Below are 10,686 nucleotides of genomic sequence, written 5' to 3' on the forward strand. Positions count from 1 at the left end.
TAGTGGAGCCCACTCCTTAAAGGTGTACCATCAAGTGGACTCCATGGATTCCCAATTATGTTAAATATTTTAATTTTATCTTTATTCCAAAATGGAGGGCTATGTGGTATGATTTTTTAACATTTAAGGTCTTTGATGTATCCATATTATTAGTACTAAAACAATCAAGTTAATAATAAATTTTTATTGATATAGTTAGGGGTATCAAAAATTTTATCAAACCCACCAACCTGAAAAAATCGGACTTGAGTTGACCAATTTAATAAACAAGTCAGATTCATATCATACCCCCGTTTATTAAATAGGACAGGTTCAGGTTACCTCACCAACCTAAGTTTGAACCATTGAATATTTTTTTCTTAATTTTTTTATGTATTGATATAATCTTCTTATTTTTTTATCGATTAGCTTAAATTTTATGATAAATAAGCTAATAAAAAAATATTTTTTAATTAAATCTGGTTATAGGGTTGGGTTTGGATTGATCACATTCGAGTTAGACTCGAATCAGACCCGTTTTGACACTTATAGATATAGCCATGATGCAACATAAATTACTTGCTAAATCTAATATTTGATTAATGATTTTTTTTCATGTTATCATTCTTTAATTATAGAGCTTTGGCTTATGGTAGTTGGTTGATTAAATTACACTTCTTGTAGTGAAATATGTGAGAGAATTGAATGATTTCATGACAATATTTTATTTGGACTTTTAGAAGTTCTTTGATGGATTTCTTATGCATACCTTTATTGTTTCATAATATTTATTTTAAATCTTCTATCATTTGGGGCTAAGACTTTATTTAGGCCATTTTTTTACTACTTCTTAAAATAAATTTTTAGTACAAAAAATTAAAATTTTGTATTAGAAAGCTATTTTAATAATCATGAAGAAAGCAGTCCCAAATAAAGCCTGAACCCTTCTCCAATTTAAAGCACTTTTTAAAATTCAAAATAAGTGGTGCTTGTTAATCTTCTTTGCCACAATCATCATTTCCAATTCAAGAAGACATTAAAAAAAGATAAGATGAAAAGAGGTTGTCTAAATTCAAATTTGTGTGCTATATATTTAGTAGTGAAGCCTTCTAAAATCATTTTTGTGAGTTATGTGGAGCTCTCTGCTGTACAATTTTGTATAGTCAATTTTCAAGCCAAATTATTTTTGAAAATAATTGAAATCATAAACTTGAATTATATGGATTTAGAGTAAAAAGAGATTTCTTATTGGCTCACATTAGAGTTCTAATATTCCTCAAATAAAATGTATTTTCATTTTTTTAGATATCTAATTTTGAGATGTTTTGATGATAAATTTAATTACTTAATGTTATTAAATAAAATAAAATGTAATTTTATAATGCAAGTTTTCAAATAGCGCTATCATTAAATCAGGAGTGTAAGCCACTTATCTTAATATCTCAAATCCTTTTTTTATGGAGCTTTTTTTCCCTCCATTGATCATCAATGCTTTTAGTGTTGAAGACAAGATTGGTGTATGGGAGGTAATGAAAGGTTGTGATGATTATATAAGGAGAGGTTAAGACTAATGATGTTTACATTTATTTTAAAGACCAACCACATATATTGACAAAAAATATCAAGAACTAATTGGGTTTAATCTAAGTAGTACATTTAGTTTATAAACAAGAGACATATAAATTTGAACATATGACATCTGAATTTTTGCTAATTTCATATCAAAAGTGGGGCTAAATTGTGGCTAAAAGGACTTCTTTTGTTGCTCTTCCTCTTCTTTGTGATTTGAATGATAGTTTGATTAATTTTGAATGTGATGTGATGGTTTGATGAACATAGTTGCTTTTAATGAGAAGTAAGATCATTGAATGGAATTGAATTGAAATGAATGATATTATTTAGGGAGATGTACATGGCTGATATCATACAATATTTATGTATTTATATATCTAAGATTAAATACTTTATTTTTATTTATATAACACTTAAACATTTAAATCACATCAAAGTTATACTATTATTAATTTACTTAAAATAAAACATATCATTTCAAGCTTTAACCTTTCTTCCACCCTCTTTGATTATATTCCTATAATCCTAAATGAAATGAAATTCAATCAATGACTAAAATTGAAAGCTTGTAACTTGGGTGATACCTTCTCCCCTTCTTCCCTATCGTAAATTTCTAAATTTTCTAACAAAATTTGCATTTTGTTGCTAACATAAATCTCAATGTCTCTAAATCTCATATCACTTTTGCAAGGGTTTCTGTCTAGGTTTTATCTTCTTTCACCTTCTTTGATTACATTCCTATAAACCTAAATGAAATGAAATTCAATCAAGAAATACTATATGACTAAAAATTGAAAGATAATAAATTGTGTGATACCTTCTCCTCTTCTTCCTTATCATAACCCACACTCTCACTATATGCAAAATAGGGAAAGAAGCAAACTGGCCTTAGACTTTTAAATTTTTTAACAAAGATTGCATTTTGTTGTCAACAAAAATATCAACATCTCCAAATCTCATATCACTTTAGCTAGGGTTTGTATCTATGTTTTATCTTCTTATGCCCTCTTTGATTATATTCATATAAACTTAAATGGAATGAAATTCAATAAAGAAATACTATATGACTAAACATTTAAACCTTGTAATTTGAGTGATACCTTCTCCCCTTCTTCCCTATCATAAGCCCACATTCTTGCTCTATGCAAAATAGGGAAATAAGAAAACTGCCATCAAACTTTTTAAAATTTCTAACAAAGTTTGCATTTTGTTGCTTACAGAAATCTGAATATCTCTAAATCTAATATCACTTTTGTTATGGTTTGTGTCTATGCTTTAGCGTCTTCCACCATCTTTGATTTTATTCCTATAAAACTAAATGGAATAAAATTCAATCAAGAAATACTATATGACTAAAAATTGAAAGCTTGTAAATAGTGTGATTAATTCCACCCTTCTTCCTTATCATAAACCCACACTCTCACTATATGCAAAATAGAGAAAGAAGCAAAACATCCCTCACTCCCTTCTTAACAATTGGCTATAATCCATACCCTCGACCTCAAAAAACTTCTAACTAGGTATCTCTGCAGTTGGACAAAACTCAACATCCCACAAACCAATTTAAAAGGCAACAAACAACTCCTTTAATTCATTGTGTGTTTCTCATACATCGCCTCATTAATTTTAAGAGTCTTCAAAATGAAGTCCATATATGACATTATAGAAGGATGATCTAAGATATGTACTTAGACCTTATCTGCTTATTAGAAATCAAAATTATACATGAGAAAGTATGTGATCCCTTCTTATTAAGCATTTTCTTGTTATTTCTAATAAAAAAATCTACAACAATTTCAGCCATTCTTTAATGTGATAACCTATATCAAATGGAATTTACATTATATCTCTTTTACTCCCATTTTTATCTCGTCTTAGAGAATTCATAGTGAAACTGAGTTTTTTTATTTAATTCAATTCCTATTAAGATGTGCATGTAGTTAATAACACAAGAGAGAGTAGAGTCTCTAGTTCTCTTTCTATGAGCTCTCTCTTTTAATTTGTTTAGAATGGTGAGTTATTGGTGATTTCTTCTATGTTCTTTCGAACAATGAGAAGTTTGGGGAGAATCCTCTCCCTTCTAGTAAGTTGATGGATTTTAATGATTGAATTTTAAGAAACCTCATGGAGCTTCTCAACAAGTTGCTCTTTTTTGCTTGGTTGAATTACCAACTTGATAATCATATATGATTTAAATTAGATAGACTATTTATAATTCTCTATGCCTTGACATTTATCCCTCCTTTTTTTATAAAATATTTCCTCTTATGTCTTCAAATTAAACACTATTGTTTCCTTATAAACCCTTAGAACTTTAGACCCATGAGACATAGGTTTAATTTAAAAGATTAATGGAATATGAACATGACCTTATTGCTAAGGTATATGCAACTTGGAATCAATTTGTTATTGGAAATCTTATATTTGTGCTTTATAAAAAAAATGTAGGCTGTGAAATGACATCTTAAGGATTCTGATTGGAATAAAGGCGACTTTTTTATCCAATCCATTATTTCTCTCAAGCAAGAGTAAAATAATATCCTTTATTTATTAAAAAAGAGCTTTTAATCTTTCCTTGATTGCTGCAGTTAGTGCATTTCATGAAAGTGTATTATGGATTCTACTTTGGAAATTAAGTGGGTGAAGCAAAGGGAGAAAGTTGTTATGCTCTCCAAGGATGATGAAAATCTTAAATTTCTTCATTATTCTATAAAGATAAGGAAAAGCTCAAATCACATTAAATAATTAACCATTGCTCATAGTTTGGTGGACTCCCAATTGAGATTATTGCTAACATTTTTTATTTATTCAATCTCATATACAATAACTCTTATTGTCATACTAATCCCATAATTTATACTGTGTCAATACTATATCTTCATCCTCCCTCTACGACTAACCCAACTAATATTGGGCAGCAAAACCTTATATGCTATTCATAGTATCAATATTAAAAAAACTTTGTCCCTAAATGGTTTCACTATTAAGTTTTTCATCCATTCTTAGGATATTATCATGAATCAATTTCTCCTAGCTATTCATTATTTCTTCTCCATTAAAAAATGTCCAATATAGTGAAGCATAGCCAATTCACTCTTATATATTCTAGAATATAAATATTCCAAGTTTCTATATAAATATATACCTATATCTATGTGTAACACATTCTATGAAGTAATTATCAAAATTCTTGCTAGTTGCCTCAAGAAGATGCTCCACGTTATCATCCATTTGCATACATAAAAAATCATTAAAGAATTGAATATTGCTAAGAATGTAACAAGTGCTCATAAGTTTACTTATAACTTTTGAATAAAGTAATTTGGATAAAATATTTTGAAATAATAACCTAAGGCATTTGATATTGTTAATAGGCAATCCATCACAACTAGACTTTCTCATAGAGTCTTCCACAAGTTTTCATTAATTGGATCTCAACCTGCTTTTTATCTTTCCCATTAGGCTCAATGGAGACATTAAAAGGTTAATCTTTAAGTCTTCAAATATCTTGAGACATGGTTGCCCATTAATTCCCTTCCTCTTAGAAATTATTATAAATGTTTTTTTATTTACCTTTAAGAGGAAGGTCGTATACAATAATTATTTCCTCATTTATAAAAATAGTGATTTTATTTCCCATCTCTTCTCATATGATTTGTTGGCTATTGGTAGGGTTGATTCTCTTATAGTTTCTACCCTAAAAGGGAATTTACCCATTTTAGTTTTATATATGGGTTTGGAGGTTAATCTTCTTAAATTAGGAGCAAGTTTTTCCATGTTATTTGTTAATTACTTAGAGTTTGGTGATTTCATAGGCCTTAGGATTAGAAAATTCTCTATTAATTATGTTGGCTTACTTCTCACAACTAGGAGGCTCTTGGTTAAAGAGCACACCTCTTTGTTAGTAAAATTTCAAGGTTTGTGGCTGGATGAAAGCATAAGTAATGTTTAATGGATGGCTAGTTCCAATTGATCAATTTTTTTATAAACAACAACCTTTCATACTGGTTGAAATCTATTTATGTTCCTATATTTATTTTTAATAAGATTACATCCAAACTCTTTGGTTCTTTTTCATGGGTGTAACTATAAGAAAATATACTTAGTTTCATGATCTCAACTAACCTTGCTAAGAAACTTGGGGTGTATGAATTTGTCTTTTTCCTCAATTCTCAATTTGGATACATAATTAAAATGGCATAGAAAATTTCATTACCTTGAAATTTGGGACTATATGTGGTGCCTTGTTGCTATTCTGGTTTGTTTCTCTCCTTCTGCCTTCATTGTTGTTGCGACACTATTACATTTTGGGTATGATGGGATTTTTTTTGCTTCCTAGATTATGATGACTTCCCATATTCTGACCCCTCCCCTTGGATGGTCTAAATGGCAACTAGGGGATGTTTCGAGTATTACATTGATCCTTCCATGATCTATTGGCTTGAATGTCTGATTCCAAACTTTTGCTACTAAGTAATCCAACGCTCTCCATTTACTATCATTTTGTTGGATGTTAGTATTGCTGGTTATGAGCTTTGTCCTTTTTGATGCAGCTCTTTTAGCTTCATTCTTTTTTGTTTTTGTCATATGAGTTGTAATTATCTATGTAGTTAATGGAAATGGGCCATGCCTTTAATTTTCCAAAAAAAAAGATAAATATATATATATTGAGAATGAGGGTCACACACATATTTCGTTGATAGATAAAAAAATTTACAAGTATATATGACTTATTGATAGCCCAAAAATTGAAAAATAGAAATGATTAATAGAAAAGAACAACAAATAGAACTACAAACTATATAGTTACAAAATTAAAAAAAATAGGGCCCATTATATATAAGACCACCATTACACAAAATCAATGATAAGTTTCCCTCTAAGGAAAAAAGGGGCATCTATTCAAGAGAAATATAAACGCCACATTGTTACAAAAACTAGCACTACCCAAGGGTATTCATCATTGCCCTATGCCAAAAAAAATTTTATTGTAGTAATCAGGAGAACTTACATCCCAAAAGGAACCAGGAAAAAGATACCAGCGGAGCCACACAACATAAAACCTCCTCATCCTTTCTTCATAAGAAAAAAAAAAAAAAAAACAACCAACCAACCAAGCTGAAAGAATGATTTAAGTAAATATATATATATAATCAAGTTTTCAGTGCTAGCAGTAGATGAGGTCTACAAGAAGTTAACAAAATTAAGTAAAAAAAAAAATGGCAAGGATACTATACCTCTATAGAAAAAGACCAAATCTTGAAGGAGCCATCCAGCACATATCAATAGGAAAGGGAAAAAGCCACAACTAAGTAAGACTAATCATCAATGAACATGTATGGTAAGCATAAGAGAAACTAATAGTACAAATTAACAAAGTGGGAAGGCATAAATGTTTGATAACCCCACCTATTACTTTTTATTCTGATGACAATTTAAATTTTTTAAATAAGAACTTAAACAATAAGAATGGCACCTCCAAATATGCGATTATTTCTCTCTTGCCAAATGTAGTAAACAGTGATATGCACCCCCAAAAGGAAGAATTTCATGCTAATTTTGCGTTGAATATTATCAGAATGATCTAAAAGTTGTTGAAAGGTGCTCCCATATGAAAGAAGTTACGAAAATGGATGAAATTCTTAAGGATTTGCAAGGAGAACTCACAATCAAAGAATAAGTACAAATGACTCTCATTGTAAGAAGAGCACAATGCACAAGTCTAGTTAGCCAAGATACCTCTTTTTTATCACAATATATGTAGTCTTCAAACCTTCCTTAATAGTTTTTCAAGCAAGAAATGCATAACTTATATCAAAACTTTTAATGCCAAGAAATTTTGGGCATTTCAAAATAAAAATGGTGATAAGTATGTTTATTAGAAAAGAAAGCCTTCCCCAACCAAAAGCAAGAATCTTAATTGTTAAGATGTCAGATGCAATGTGATTGTGAATGTCATTAGGAAGGGTCCAATCACCATTGACAAAAAAAAAATAAAAATTGAGACCAAAATAGAAGGGGATCCTTGAAATTTATCAATCAGAGCAAGACCAAATTTCTCCACAAGAGAAATTTCATTTAACCAAGGATTAAAAAAGGAAAAGAAAAATTGAGAATCCTGTGTGACTCTTAGGTTAATCATATCTCTCAATTTATTGATAATATTATGAAGAAGCTTCAAAAAGGGGGAAGAAATGACCTTGGTTCTAGACCAAATAGAGCCATACAAAATTTTGAAACCAACAAGAAAGAATGATTGGTGTATTGAAAAGTCTCAAAATAAACTTATCTAGGACAAATTTTTAAAGATTGTCAATAGAAAGCAAATGCAAACCACTCCTATCCCTAGATATGATAGTCGATTTAAATGGGATAGTATGAAGCTTAGAGTTGTTGTCATGAGCATAGAGAAAATTATTGGCTAGACTGGTAATTTTTCTTCTGAGCTATTTTAGAAAACTGATTGATCCCAATCAATAGTAGAGATAGGTGGAATGAATTAACTGAAACATGCCAACAAAAGATGAAACTTTCTTCTTCCAATCACCAAGCCAATTCATCAAATTCTCCATAACAGTGGAACAATGGCCATATTTAATTTTAGCATTAGTAATAGGGATTCCTAAAAACTTCCAACAAAGGTGGGAGGCCTTAAAATCATCGCTGTTGAGAAATAAAATTTGCATATCAGGACAAACATATTTAGAGAAACACATAAAAATTTTTGTGGGATTGGCCAAAAGGCTAGTGGACCTGCTAAAGATAGTGATAATTTTTTAAAATTGATCATAATTATCATTATTAGTAAGCTCAAAAATCAAAAGGTCATCATCATAAATTAAATGAAGATTATTATTATTACATTTATCATATCTTATAAACTCAAGATTATAAATTTAAATAGAGAAATTTATATACATACCACTTTATACCATCTTATTTACTTATCTAACACCTAAAATTTTAAAATTACATACATACTATCCTATATTATTTTAATATCAAATATGTAACTCATATTTTTTTCATACCATTCATATATAAAAAGAATTATGGATGATATGTATGTAATATTAAAATTTTAGATATTAAATATATAAATAAAATAATATAAATTTTTAAATTATTTATAAAATAAAGAAACTGCTGCCACTGTGCAACTACTGTATTAACTATAAATGCTTCCGCAGCCAGAATCTTAAAAATAACACGTCACAGAACCCCAACTGAAGCACCCACAAGGCGTTTCCCTCCCACAAAACGCGTTTCGGCCTAGCGTTTCCCCGTCCTCTGCGAGAATATTGAAAACAAATCAATAGATAACAAAACGTAATGATTTTTCTGTCTGACGCCCGCGCAGGACTGTCTTCGCTGAGCCGAGCCGGACATGATTGCTCGGTGCGAGCGCTATGATTGACTACACGGGACGCGTAAGCCCCAAGCGAACTTGCCCAATTCACCCATATTACCCCTGCTTTTTAAAGCCTTATTTCCTTGTTTAGGTACATCGCGGGGGCATTTTTGTAAGTTCGGTTAGACAGAAAAAGGCTTTTCGATTTGAGATCGTAATCATTGCAATATTGGACTTTACTCTGCATCGCTTTCTACGATGAGACTGTTCTCTTTATTATTATTATTATTATTATTATTTTGGCTCTCGTCAATTTTAAAGAGATATTTATTGATAAAAATGGGTCCTCAGATCTGCATTTTTTGCGATTTTAGTTTCTAACAATGTCTATTTCAATAATTCAACAAATCTGAGACGCGAAATTTATAGTATCTCCAATGCTGGTCAAATTATTGCTTCCGGTCATCGGATGCGGAGAATATGTTCGAATATCCAATAAAAATTTGCCATATCACCTACGCTTTTGACTTGCGCTTTAGTTACGCTTTGACTGTGCTTTACCTGCGCTTTGACCTGCGAAAGCGCTTAATTTAAAATAATATTTTATTAATATCCGGACCTATCTCCGCGTCCGGTGACTGGATGCAATAATTTTCCCCAATGCCGCAGCTGAAAGGATAATGATATTTTGCTGCTATACTTCGAGAAATTATTTTATGTCGAGATCAGATATAGAACGTGATTTGCAGACTAACTAAAATACACATGTTAGTAGTATCGAGCAGTACCGAGCGAAAGGATGACATGACGAATTTTGATTAGTCTCCGAATGACATTCGGTGTTTTCATAGAAGAATAGTAGCTATACTTCTTGTAGATGGAACTAATTTTCTTCTAGTTTTTTATTGCTTTTTTATCACTTTATGTGCCAAAAAATACGCAAATTTTTTTCATAAGTTATAACTTGCCTCAATTACTTAATTATATTGATTTAAATTTTTACAAATTTGGTTAAATTTCAAAATAGCCCTCTGACATCTCGTATATGATAATTTTAGTTCTAGAGAATGATTAGTTTGGGACTAAATTGGGATCACTTCTTATAAAGTCAATTGAGGTAAATTTTATATCATAACATCAACTATTTTGAATCAATTTTGTATAATATTCTATGAACTATATTCGGGTATTGAGATACTTCGGGAATAAATTAATTTGAAATCATTGAATCAAATAACAGAAACTCAATCTTCATTTGAAACGGTTTTTTTATTGCTTTTTTAAAATAACTTTTTAGTAAAAAATTAAAAATTTTATATTAAAAAGGTACTTTAAGAAATAGTAAAAAAAGTTGTCTTAGAAAAGTCTTATATAAAATTTTGTACTAAAAACTACTTTAAGAAAACAGTAATAAAAGTCATCTTAAACGAAAATCCTAAAATCATAAACTTAGCCTTCGTTTGGGGCGGCTTTCTTACTGCTTCTTAAAATAACTTTTTAGTATAAAAATTACTAAAAAGCTATTTTAAGAAGTAATAAGAAAACCGTACAAACAAAATCTTAGCTTCAACAAAATTTATATGAGTTATAAATATCAAGATTTGGACGTCATAAAATGAGAAAATGATTGATTTTTGCGAAAAGGTTTATGTGTGGAAGTAACGGAACTGCCTTTAGGCTGAGCCACTAACTGCTATGTCATAAGTGGTAGAGCTGCTGGGCAGGGCACTGCGACGCGAGCCAGCAAGTGGCAGGAGGTTCTAAGTTATAATGATTTTGACCAA

This window comes from Dendrobium catenatum, unplaced genomic scaffold (genome assembly GCF_001605985.2).
Source record: "Dendrobium catenatum unplaced genomic scaffold, ASM160598v2 fragScaff_scaffold_898, whole genome shotgun sequence".
Lineage (NCBI taxonomy): Eukaryota > Viridiplantae > Streptophyta > Magnoliopsida > Asparagales > Orchidaceae > Dendrobium > Dendrobium catenatum.